Source organism: Megascapheus bottae, chromosome 3 (assembly GCF_031878675.1).
Source record: "Megascapheus bottae isolate mThoBot1 chromosome 3, mThoBot2.hap1, whole genome shotgun sequence".
NCBI lineage: Eukaryota > Metazoa > Chordata > Mammalia > Rodentia > Geomyidae > Megascapheus > Megascapheus bottae.
In genome coordinates this window covers 7,659,951-7,670,915 of record NC_143511.1, presented here as the reverse complement: position 1 = coordinate 7,670,915, position 10,965 = coordinate 7,659,951, and the positions used below count along the sequence as shown (strand labels likewise).

At 38.5% G+C, this 10,965-nt stretch overlaps 1 pseudogene; it reads right to left on the bottom strand.

Annotated features, from left to right (window-relative positions):
• Positions 1–4,525: 4,525 nt before the first annotated feature.
• LOC150064902 (large ribosomal subunit protein eL32 pseudogene) lies at positions 4,526–10,509 on the bottom strand (annotated as a pseudogene).
• Positions 10,510–10,965: the final 456 nt, after the last annotated feature.

Genomic DNA, 10,965 nt, shown 5'->3' with positions numbered 1-10,965 from the left:
GGCACAGGTCAAAACTTTCCTAATAAAGACTCAGAAAGTTTGGATAAGTGGGACTGCATTAAACTGAAGAGCTTCTGTATGGCAAAGGACATAGCTAGCAAGCTAATTAGAAAGCCCACAAAGTGGGAGAAGATCTTCACTAACCATACAACAGACAAAGCCCTCATATCTAAAATATATCAACAGCTAAAAATATTGAATCCCTCCAAACTAACCTTCAAAGAAACAACAATCCCATTAAAAGATGGGCCAAAGACTTAAAAAAGAGAATTTTCTCTGAGGAAGAAATAAGAATGGCCTATAGACACATGAAGAAATGCTTCACATCTCTGGCCATAAAAGAAATGCAAATGCAAATGAGATTCCACCTCACTCCAGTTAGAATTGCCATTATCAAGAAATTTAATAACAACAGATGCTGGTGAGGATGTGGCCAAGAAGGATCACTACTACTCTGTAGTAAAGTCATTCAGCCACTATGGAAAGCAGTATGGTAGTTCCTCAAAAGATTAAACATAGATCTCCCCTATGATCTAGCAATTTCACTACTTGGCATCTACCCAATGATCCAGAAACAAAGACACACTAAACCCACTAGCACAATGATGTTCATTGCAGCACTATTTGCCATAGCAAAGATATGGAACCAACCCAGATGCCCCTCATTTGATGATTGGATCAACAAGATGTGGTATTTATACACAATGGAATTCTATGCTGCCATCAGAAAGAATGACGTAGCCCCATGTGTAGGGAAATGGAAAGGTGATGTTTCCATGTCAGTATTATTCAGCTATCTTAGTTGGCACAACATTTTGACTAGTGTTTCTTTGGGAGTAATGCAAGATAAATCAGTTACTCACCTGTCCCCTCTCCAAGCCTTGTTTACTGCATAAGCATCTGAGAAATTAGCACATTATCTGTAGCCCCTTATCCTCATGATGTATTAGGCTGGTGGCTCTTCATAGAAAAGGTGCACCAAATTTCGTATTTATTTTGCTATAAACATTATTTCCTGTATGACTCCTTATAAAGTTTGGAGGCTTGTACTTTATGTTTCTGTGAATAGAAAACAACTTGGTAATCTTTTTTAGTATGCTATCTAACACATAGTGTTACACCCAAGCCAGGCACGGTGGCTCACACCTATAATCCTAGCTACTCAGAAGGCTGAGATCTGAGGATTTTGGTTCAAAGACAGACCGGACACTAAAGAATCTGAGACTTTTATCTCCAATTAATCACTAAAAAGGGAAAGTGGGGCTGTGACTCAAAGGGTAGGGTGATAGCCTTGAGCTGAAGAGGTCAGGGACAACGCCCAGGTCCTGAGTTTCAAGCCCCATGAAGTGTGTTCCACCTCCAGAATGAATACATGGGAGAAGACATGGAATGACTGAAGTGTATTTCTGGGGCACAGCAAGCACTGTGGATTATTCCCTCAAGACTTCAAACAGGGGAGATATGGGGAGAATGATGGAAAGGGAAAAATGCATCAAAGTGATTATACTCATAAATTGACATGTTGAATTGAAACTCTGTTGGTCAAAAAGTTTAGGATAACAATAGATAAAAGAAAAATAATTATAAAAAACAACTTTCAAATGTTAACATGAAGCTAGATGCCTATAGTTCATGGCTATCATCCTAGCTTCTCAGGATGCTGACACACCTGCTTGACTCTTAGCTCTAATTAACCAGCCAAAAGCCCATACGATAGCTGTGGCTCAAATGGTAAGGTACCAGCTATGAACAAGAAAGCAAAGCAAGAGTGTGAGGTACTGAGTTCAAGCCCTAGTTCCAGCACCAAAAGGAAAATAAATTAACTTGATTTGTTAAATATCATTAATTTGAGGAAAGCTATAGAAATATTGTCATGAGTTTCACTGAACATTTAAAGGAGTGGCTAGTTCTTTGCCTATCAAAAACTTTAAAAAGAAAAACGTACACGATACTGAAGAGATTTCCTTTAACATAAAACTCAGAAGGAAACAATGGAGAATCTAGTTCAGCAATTTTTGTGAAACTCATTTTTCTATCAGCTATCATTTCTCTGAAACCTGTACAGTGTGAACATTTGTGGTTGCCTAAATAGTACTGTAAATTTGACCATACATGGAGGTAACTTACTAAAATCTTAAGTTAACAGGGTCATACTTTGGCTCTGGATTGTGATTCCAGTGATAATAATGATTAAAATGCTGAGTTGGGGTTTTCTATTACTGGTATTCCTCCTTGAGGATCTAGTTATGTTGTGCTAGTCTTGGCTTGAACATTCTTCTACTACAAGTTATATAATAATAAAAACTTCAATTTTTCCTGTGTGTTGAAAAGAGATAGTAGTTGCATTACAAAAGAAACAATGGACCATTCAACACAGAGGTTGTGAGATTTATTTATTCATTTAATCATTATTCTAAATGTCTACCACAATGCCTGGCAGGCAGGAGCCATTTAATTAATACATCTGTGCTGAGTGAATGAGAGTATGCATCACATTATATTCAGTTTTAGAAAAGCATTCCGAAAACCGTAAGAAACTATTAATGCATAAAAACTTGCAAGGTTTAGTGCCAGGCATAATTTTAAATGCTTTCCCTACATTACCATATTTATTTATTTATTTATTTATTTATTTATTTATTTTTTGGCCAGTCCTGGGTTTGAGCTCAGGGCCTGAGCCCTGTCCTTGGACTTTCTCAAGGCTAGAGCTCTACCACCTGAGCCTCAGCACCACTTCCGGCTTTTTTCTATGTATGTGGTACCGAGGAATCGAACCCGGGTCTTCATGCATGCTAGGCAAGCACTTTAACCACTAGGCCAAACTCCTGGCCCCTATTACCATATTTAACCATTTTGATTTTGTGTTAGTGCTGGGGCTTGAACTCAGGACCTGGGCACTATCCCTTAGATTTTTCTGTCAAGGGTGGTGTTGTACCACTTGTGCCACAGTTCCACTTTTGTTTTCTGATGGTTAATTAGAGATAAGATGCTCATGAACTTTTCTGTCCAGGCTGGCTTTGAATCATAATCCTCAGATCTCAGACTCTTGAGATGCTAGGGTTATAGGTGTGATTCACTTTAATCTTTACAGTTCCTATAGGTAAAACTTTTACTGTTATTATCATTACTATTATGACTATTGCTGCTACTATTATTATCTTTAGTTGTACAAAGAAGTTGTTATGTAATAAAGCAGTTTATGAATACAATGCATTGGTATCAATGCCACTTCTTTCAACATTCTCACCCATTGCTCCCAATCCATCCTTTCTCTCATTTTTCTTTGTTTTGTAGGCTATACATTGAATACTCAACTGCATTCGCCCCCTTCTCTTCATCCATATACTCAGAGGTGAAAATTTTATTATTTCTACCTCATATATGGAAAGAAGCTGTGTCACAGAGATGAAGAATGAATTATCTATAGTGCAATGAGTGAGTCATTCTGTACCAATAGACTGTTCCTTTAACCATATCCACATTCACTTTCAAGAGTGATGTCAGTGTTTATGGTTCAGTCTTCTTAGGAAAAGGATAACACTTGAAGGGCAATTCATTAAAAAAAGGTCTGTGTGTTTCTAGTTTTTTTCTAGACTTGAAGTAAATGTCCACTGGACTCACCAGTGTACTTAAATCTTATTTTAGCTGACTTGTTGTCTTGTATTGTACATGAAATACTTCATCTGTACTTTCATTTATTCAGTCATCTTCATTGTCTCTAAATTTTGGTGGCTATAAATGAAGCTTCATAAACATGCTAGGCCAGTTTTTGTGTGCACGTGTTTTCAATGATCTTGGAGAAATTTCAAGACTATATTTAATTTTATAAGAAATTGTCTCATCATGATTTAAAGTAATGAAGGAGAGTTTCATACTCCCATTAGCATTTAGTGCTGTCAGGTATTGACACTTTTAGTTTTGTTTTGTCAGATTGTTTTGCTCAGGATGGCTTTGGATAGTCTGAGTGAGTTCATGTACATTTTAGAATCATTTTTAAATATTTCTATGAAAAATAACATGAGACTTTTTATATGGCTTGTTGTGATTTCTTACTATAGGCTAGTGATTTTTACAATATATTTCCAATGCACAAACAAGGGAGGTCTTCTATCTTGTATATAATTCCATCTACTACAAAAATGTTTTAATTTATTATTAAAATGTGCTGTACATAATTCAATGTTTTTCAACATTTTATAGTTTTCATTATAGAAGCCTTTGACATTAGTTAGGTTTATTCCTATGAATCATTCTTGAGGCTATTTTGAATAGGATTTTTTTCTAACTTTCTTTTCAATGAGTTTGGTGTTGATATATAAAGAACTACTGGTATTTGTATGTTGTTTCATGTCTTACTACTTTTTTGGAAGTGTTTATCAGATTTGAGAGTTTCCTTTTTTATGATGGGATCTTTAGAGTCTTTCAAATATGGAGGATCATTTAACTTCATAATCATTTATTTATTCAGTTTTAGATAGCAGTTTTGTGGTTTATTTAAGCAAAAATAAAAGGTGTATATGAGCTATCATTTGTTTCCTTCACTGTGAAGCCTGGCATTGGGATTGGTGACTCTGACAGCCAGCTGGGCTGCTCTCTCCAGGATGGCTTTTCGGTACTTGGAGGAAACACTGTGGACCTTCTCAGCACGGAAAACGTTTGCCCATGGTCCACTTGTTATAGATCAGGACCTTTTGGAAGCCACTGGGCAGCATGTGCTATGTTTTCATGTTGCTAATGTTGGGCATCAAGATCTGCCCCTTGAATCTCCTTCATATCATGTTAATACCCGTGGCTTTCTACCAGTTATGCTTAATCTTGACTTACTGGTCTGACTGATGGTGGATGAACTTCTTGGTCCTTTTCTGGATGGTCTTGGGCTTCACCAGAGGTCTGAGGACAGCCTTGATGCTCAGAAAAAGATGGCAGCCATCTCTGTACACAGTAAGGAGGGAGTGGTAGCTTCTTTATTTATTTTCCCTTTGTTTTTTTTCTCTTGCCTTCTTGTGAACAGAGGAGGCAGTCTAAGAAACTTGTCACATCCATTTTAGTGCCTCTTGCTGGGTGGAGGTTGTTCTCCACCCAGTGCTGAAAGGACTAGATGCCGGTTCATTGAATTCTAGATACCTAGCTCTAGGTGAGCTGGGAGAACTCTGCTTCAGAGATATACAGATATCCTTAGGAAAGCTTTGCCTAAAAAAATGCCTTGATTAGCTCCCTAAATGGCAAATCACTGGCTTCTAAGATTCCCCTGTACGGAAAGTTGAAGCCTATCTTCCCTAGATGGAAAAGTTCTGCTGGTACCTGAGCTTGTACCTGAGGTATGTCTATATGTTTGCTTTTTCTGAGCTTTTCTTTTCTTGTGTCGCCATACCAAGGATTTGGTCTTTGTCTTAAAAATATTGTGTAAGTTCTGTCAGAATTAATACAACCTTCCAAAATATGGCTTCTCTGTTTTCTTATGACTGGATTTGTATCTGAGAGATACCTTACAACAATTGTTCTGGCTAGGAATTTCAGTACTATATTGAATATGAGTGTGGAGAGGGTAGACTTTTTGTTCAATCCCTGATATCATAGGAAAAGTTTCCAAATGATTTTTTTCTGCTTAGTAATATGTTCCCTATAGGTTTGTCATATGTAGCCTTTACTATGTTAAAACACGTTTATTCATTTTCTTTTGGAAGGGAGGTTAAAATTGTTAAAGGCTTGCTGTTTTCTTTTTTAAAACAAAAGTAGGACTTAATTTAGACTTTTATATCTGCTACATTTTGTAGTTTTCAAAATGATATAATGGTATGACTAGTTTTAAGAGTTTTTTTTCTTTTTTTTTTTCTTCTTGCATTAATCCCACTTACCATTCTCTGAGCTCCTGGACCATTGCTCTGGTGTCTGACACTAATTTGGAGGATGTCTTGATCATTATTATTTCAAATATATCTTATTTGTCTTCCTTTTCCTCATATTCACATTACATGTATGCTAGACTTTATGATTTCATCTTACAGTTCATAGATATCCTGGGCTTTTGCAATCATACTTCTTTTTGCTTTTAGTTTGGATCATAATAGCTCAAAAGCTATGTATATATGTGCATATAGGATGAGGCTAAGTGAAATGAGCTGGAGGATATTGAAACAAGAGGTTTATCTTTGTGATTGTTGTTCTTTTTTATTTTAATGTATAGAGGGGTTACAGTTATATTCACCAGACAGAGGGTGCATTACTTCTCCTACTTTGACATCCCCTCTTATGTTGTACTTAATGTACCGTGTGAAGCTATTTCTTTTCTCTTCTTTTCTCCATAAGATTTATCTCATGTTGTTACTGTATCTGACTGTATATGTTCAGGAAGTAATGTACCTACTACCTGATGAACATAACTGCAACCCCTCTGAATATCACTCCAACAATAACATAAAATTTAAAACAAACATACAAAAGCTGGCCTTCAGGGCTGTGGGTCTAAGGTGTAGGGAAGAAGTATTTAGACTTATGGTTAAGTCTCCATCTTTAATCAAGTGTATGCTTCTGGATTGTGAACTTCATACATAATGCTTTTCCTCCCCTATTTTTGCCAGAGGGATAGATTGGGTAGAAGAGAGGTAGATGTGGTTATTTCTTTCCCTCTATATCAGTTAGCTATGACAAAGCACCATTACATTAGCCTGTACATTAAATAATCTTTGTAAGGGAAAGATTTTTTTTCCTTTTATAAAATTTTATTTTATTGTTCAGCTAAGGTGTAGAGGGATTAAAGTTACATTGGTCAGGTAGTGGATGCATTGTTTCTCACACATTGATACCCCTTCTCATGTTTTTCTTTTTAATATTTTTTATTGTAGTCAATAAAAGGGTTACATGATATTTGCCAGATAGAAGGTGCATTAATTCACATACATTGATACCCTTTCACATGTCTTGGTCCCCATTACCGTCCCCCCCATCTTGGTTTTCCCCCTTCCCTATCCAATTTCAAATAACCAAATATGCATATATCCAATATATCAGATAACAAAGTGAGATACTATAACAATATGAGATAACCAAGGGGCAGCAAAAGAGATGAGAGATGGCATAGTACATTAAGGACAACAATCATTCATTATATGGCCTTTGTTTCTATATCCTAGAGGTCTTTTCATTTAGTGTCATACTATATAGCCTTATGTATCAAGGTTTTGCTGTATTGCAAATCTCTGCTAGGAGAGACCAAGGTTTCTACTGATTATGACAAATGAGGGGAACCATTGAGCCTAAGTTCCTTTGAGTCTGGCTTACTTCATTTAATATGATTTTTTATAAGTCTTTCCATTTCCTAAAAAATAGGGCGATGCCATTCTTTCTGACAGCAACTTAGAATACCATTGTGTACAAATACCACATCTTGTTGATCCACTCATCAACTGAGGGACATCTAGGTTGGTTCCATATCTTTGCTATGGTAAATAATGCTGCAATGACATTGTTGTGCTAGTGGGTTTAGTATGTCCTTGTTTCTGGATGATTAGGTAAATGCCAAGTAGTGGAATTGTTGGGTCATAGGGGAGGTCTATGGTTAGTATTTTGAGGAACTGCCATACTGCTTTCCATAGTGGTTGAACTAGTTTGCACTCCCACCAACAATGTAGTAGTGATCCCTCCTGGCCACATCCTCTCCAGCATCTGTTGTTAGTAGTTTTCTTGACCCTGGCCATTCTAACTGGAGTGAGGTGGAATCTTAGTGTTGTTTTGATTTGCATTTCTTTTATGACCAGAGAAGTCGAGCATGTGTCTATAGGCGATTTTTATTTCTTCTTCAGAGAAGACTCTCTTTAAGACTTTGGCCCATCTTTTAATGGGATGGTTGTTACTTTGGAGATTAGTTTTGAAGTGATTCAATTTTTTGAGCTGTTGATATATTTTAGATATGAGGCCTTTGTCCATTGTATGGTTGGTGAAGATATTTTCCCATTCTGTAGGCTTCCTAATTAATTTACTAGCTATGTCCTTTGCCATACAGAAGCTCTGCAGTTTAATGCAGTCCCACTTATCCAGCCTTTCTCTGCTTTGTTGTGATTCTTTGTCCTTATAAAGAAAGTTCTGACATGTGCCAAGGAGGCCTAATGTATCTCTTATTCCTTCTTGTAAAGTTTTCAGTGTGTCAGTTTTTACCTCGAGGTCTTGGATCCATTTGGAGTTAATTCTAGTGCAGGGTGACAAAGAAGGATCCAAATTTAGTTGTCTGCAGGTGCTTGACCAGTTCTGCCAGCACCACTTGTTGAAGAGGCTCTTTCTTCCATTCTATTGTTTTGGCTCCCTTGTCAAAGATTAGTGGCCATAGGTCTGTGGTTTAATATCTGGGTCCTCAGTTCTATTCCATTGGTCTTCAGGCCTGTTTTGGGGCCAGTACCAAGCTGTTTTAATAATTATAGCTCTGTAATAGAGTCTAAAGTTTGGTGTTGAAATTCCTCCAGCGCTGTTCTTTCTGCTAAGAAGTGTTTTTGCTATACGGGGTCTTTTATTATTCCATATGAAATTTTGGATTATCTCTTCTATTTCTTTAAAGAATGACATTGGGATATTGATGGGTATTGCTTTGAATTTATAGATAGCCCTAGGCAAGATTGTCGTTTTCACGATGTTGATTCTTCCAATCTAGGAGCATGGGAGGCTTTTCCATTTCCTCAGTTCTGCTTTAATTTCCTTTTTCAGGGTTTTAAAGTTTTCATCAAAAAGGTCCTTTACATTCTTAGTTAAGATAATTTCTAGGAACTTTATTTTCTTTGAGGCTATTACAAATGGAGTTGCTTTCCTGATTGTTGCCTCATTCCTCTCACTGTTGGCATAGAGGAAGGCAGTTGATTTTTGAAGATTAATTTTATACCCTGCTAGCCTTCCAAAGTTTTGAATCAGCTCAAGGAGCTTGGCAGTAGAGTCTGTAGGATTCTTTTAATACAGAATCATGTCATCTGCAAAGAGGGAAAGTTTTACTTCCTCTTTCCCTATTTGGATCCCCTTTATGCTTGCTTCTTCCCTTATTGCACTGGCTAGGAATTCTAATACTATGTGAAAGAGGAGTGGAGAGAGTGGGCATCCTTGTCTCATTCCTGATTTTAGAGGGAATGGCTTTAGCTTTTTGCCATTAAGTATAATACTAGCTGTGAGTTTGTCATACATGGCTTTTATTATACTGAGAAGAGCTTTTAACATAAAGTGGTGTTGGCTATATGTTTTATCTGGATTTCTTTTCTGATTTGTGTACTTCTCCGTTGCTTCTTGAATTTATTGTTGTGAATTTCTTAAAGTAGTTGGCCTGTGGGATTCCCTGATTCTCTCTTTTTGTGGGAGAGAGCTAGGCTGCGTCCCCATTGTCTCAGCGCCATCTTCCCCACCTCTTTTCTTTTCTTTTTAAGTTGAAAATTGGCACTCTGCAGTTCAACATTCAGCTTTTTGCTGGTTAACTGGACTTTTTTTGTGTGTGGGATGGTGTCAAATCATGATTCCCCAGATCGGATCCTACTGAGTAGTTAGTACTGCAGCAGTGAGCCATGAACACATAGCTAATCTTTTCATTTGTTCTTTTTATTTGTTAGGTTGTAGTAGCAACTTGCAAGCTTCTTTCTTTTTGGATGGAAAATAAGTTTCTCATGGCTGTATCCCTATTTCTTAGAACAAAACTTTGAATGTGGAAGATGTGCATTAAAAATTTGTTGAGTGGGAAGATGTTGGGGTCCTTCTTGGATGTCTATGAGGGGAGTAAAATGGTGACAGAGCCCATGAATAATCCCAGGAACACAGACTCCGGAGACCAGACTCTCTGTGCAGATCAAACTTTATTTTAGAAAACATGCTCGCTAAATACAGCCATGTCAGTGAATAGGGACCTCCCTGAATGGGACTGTTAGCCAATGGTGTCTGGAGACATACCCCACTGAGGTGGAAGGGGCCAGGTGCCCTCTGGCTCCAGATTGCTTGCATTACTGAATGTGCCTGGGAGCATACATGCCCTTTGGCACAGAGTCACAGATAGTAACCTGGGCTTCTATGCCATCAGCTAGGAAGCCCCACAGTTCCCCCTTTTTCTTTATTTATGGACACTCATAACAGATTGCAGGATGGGGCCCCAAATGGTGTGCAAAGACATTAGCTGGATGGCATCCAGGCAAGCCTGCTTAAACCCAACCAACTTAGTTAAAGCAAACAAGGGTCCTGCTGCTATGGAAATGAGTTTGGTGGGCCAAAGAGGACTAGGGCTAGGTGGGTTTCAGATGGGATTTGGGTAAATAGGAATCATGACACCCTGTTAAAGGCACAGCCCCCATGTCCTCCCCAGCATGCTTTGAGGGAAGATAATAGAGTTACAAATCCTAGGATTGTAGTGTTCATAATCACATCATGGTCCCTTGCTTGGGGGTCAAATTTATTACTCCGGGCCTCCACAGTTCCTGTTTCTTTTGGTTCCCAGGCCGGTGTAGACAGAGGATGAGGTAACTTTGAGGAGAGTGTGGAAGCAGCATCTGTGGCATCCATATCCGGCAGAGCAGTCATCCAGGGTGGCTTTTCTGGACAGGTCGGTGTCCTAGGCCATACTGGTGAGGTCACAAAGGTGGAGGCAGAACTCAGGCCAGCTGGCTACAGCTGGCAGCGGTGTTGCTGTGAGGCCATTTCATGGTGGCAGGAACTTGTAGATTGCCTGCTCCTGAAACTTGAGAGTTAGCAGTTATGCAAAGAAGGGGAATCATGTGCTGTCGGAGAGGGTGGAAGGGTTTGGGGCCTATCCCAGAGGTGGCCTTACTTTATGTCACAAACCATAGACACGCTTTCTGACTGGACGGCAGGCACCATATCATCCAGGTGCGGTAGGTGAGCACTGAGCCTCGAGTTAGGCTTCCTTTTCTTTCTTTTTTTTTTGCCAGTCCTGGGCTTGAGCTCAGGGCTTGAACACTGTCCTTGGACTTTCTCAAGGCTAGAGCTCTACCACTTGAG